At 35.2% G+C, this 2487-nt stretch overlaps 1 long non-coding RNA gene across 1 annotated transcript; it reads right to left on the reverse strand.

Annotated features, from left to right (window-relative positions):
* On the reverse strand, positions 1-2285 carry LOC104088414 (uncharacterized). The gene is made up of 2 exons (XR_684540.4): positions 1687-2285; positions 1-355 (listed from the first exon to the last, which is right to left on the reverse strand). It is a non-coding gene; the product is annotated as an uncharacterized lncRNA (long non-coding RNA).
* Positions 2286-2487: the final 202 nt, after the last annotated feature.

The raw sequence follows: 2487 nt of genomic DNA on the forward strand, positions 1-2487 counted from the left end.
TTTATTGTCAAAGAATATATTATTTTATTGATAAGGCAATTCTGGGACAAAGTCTATTTATTGTCACATTTATGACGAACTAATGTCCTACAATAAAAATATGACGGTCTAAAAAAAGTAATCTATTCAGTGTTGCATCTTTCTCCTCTTGTGAGTTCTTTTCAATTGTTTGGAAGTGAAAGAAACTTTTGAGCAGTCATTCCCAACTCATTTGATAGCTTTGCTCTGGAATTGCCTTGACTGACCTCCATTTACCAACTATGATCTCTAATATTATCTTTTCCGACTTCTTTACTTCTCAATACCTTTATTCTAGCTTGTCCACAACCTTCCTTGATTCCAGGTGAATCTGCACCTATTTATAAAAAAAAATTAATTCAAAATACTACATATATATTAATATACATATTAAAATGCAAGAAAATATGGAGGATATATATTAGTAGTAATTTCTAAATTACAACTGAACTTTATCATTACAACTTTAACATAAGTGAAAGTTTACAGATTCCTAGTATATCATTGTCACACCTCCTTTTTCCCGAAGGGATAGGGAATAGGGGAGTTTTTTCAATTAAAGTGACATTAATTGAAATAGGATTATTTATTAAATTCAGAGTCGCCACTTGGAATAAATTATGGTGTTCCAAGTCATCGGTTTATTTTAAATCCCAAATCGAGGAAATTTGACTCTATTTATGGTCTGCGAACACAGAAGACCAGGTAAGGAATTCTGTTAACCCGGGAGAAGGTGTGAGGCACTCCAGAGTTCCGTGGTTTTAGCACGGTCGCTTAACAATTAATACTTGGCCTAATTATCTGATTTATTACATATTTAAAGCCTATTGTGCATTTTTACTTTTTAACTGCTTTTAATACTTACGGAACTTATTTGAACACGTCGCGATATTGTGCACTTGTCATTTGGTACATGTTGCAAACCGCGCCATATGAAATGCACCCGCGATTTACGACATATTTATTTTTTATTATTATTAGAAGTTGTGGTCGGGTCACATGAAATGCACACCCGAATAGGATTTACGTATCGTGACCATGCCACGAGAATCGTACCCGTGGCCACGATGATTCATTAATCGTGCCTAAAGCAAACTAAAGTATTCAAGAGTGATTATTTATTCTATACTAATATGAGATTATTGTAAAGGCCCGTAGTTATGAAAATTAGAATTATTTCAATAGTTATCTGTGGCCACCCTTGATTTTTCATATTCGCACTTAAGTTAATGAAGTAGGAAAATAAAAATATATACTAGTAGTTACACTAAAGGAAACGAGATAAGTCATTTTTGATCTAAAACAAAATCTCATATCTTAACCAAAAAATAAGATAAGCCACATATACAACCACTATATCAATCACTAATAACTAACTTTGAAGTCCCCTGCTCCGAATTCCATTTTTGATCTAATGTACAATAGTTTTTTAAAAACGAAGCGAGCAACAGAGGTTTAATTCCATCAACATAATTCAGCCAACCTTCCAAATTTCATGAGCCAAGATGGACTGACTAGTTAATCACCAACCGGTATTCACTCAAATCAAATAAAACAAACCCAGAACAATGAATCATTGAAGGTAGACAATCAAAATATGATATACAAATCAGAAGGAAACATGATGAAAGAGCAGCAATGGAAACAACGGTTAAGAAAAGGATGAACCTTTTATAGATGAAGATCTTCTATTGCTGAAATTTTCCAATGTTTACAACGAAGAGGAGCTTCAAATTAGCGTGCGAAATCAACCGTAACCAGGACCTATACCATGAACCTTCACCGATGAATTTCAACCACGACCTCGACTCCAACGGACCTCTCAAGTATAGTATAATCTGGTTCGAGCCAAAAGAAGATGGAAACAGAATTTCTCCCCAGATCTCCTCTCTTTGTTCTCTCGTGCTCTTTCTCTAACATATGTGGGGGGGGGGGGTGGGGGGTGGGGGGGTTGAAGATCTCAAAATGAGGGGGACGACTGCTGCCTTGGAACTAGGCTGGTGGACTTTCGTTCTTGATGAAGGGAGATGCGGTCAGCTTTCTTTATTTTAGGATCTTTGTATTTTACCTTGAAGAGATTTTTTTTTTTTTTTTAGAAGATCTGAAGGGGGAGGGGTGAGTCTTGGAGATTGTTTTTTCAGAGGTGTGTGCGGCCGTTCTAACCTTAGGAATTAGGTTAGCTCCTCTTGTGTTATATTGGGGTGTTGGAATTAATAGTGGCCCTTGGATGAAAGTGATCAATGGCTATGATTAAGGGAGGGGTTTTATGGGTGAGAAAAGGGTTTGGGCTAAAAGCAATTGGGAAAAATGACATTTGTCTTGCTGGGCCACTAAAATCAGAAAATGAGCTCCCAATTGGTCCAAATTCAATTCTGTCTCATTGAACAAAAAATAAAAAAAATAAAAAATAAAAATACTACCAAAATATACTAATTAATATGAGAAGAAGTATTATAATTTTATTTTTTT

The sequence above is a fragment of the Nicotiana tomentosiformis genome, chromosome 2, assembly GCF_000390325.3.
Source record: "Nicotiana tomentosiformis chromosome 2, ASM39032v3, whole genome shotgun sequence".
Lineage (NCBI taxonomy): Eukaryota > Viridiplantae > Streptophyta > Magnoliopsida > Solanales > Solanaceae > Nicotiana > Nicotiana tomentosiformis.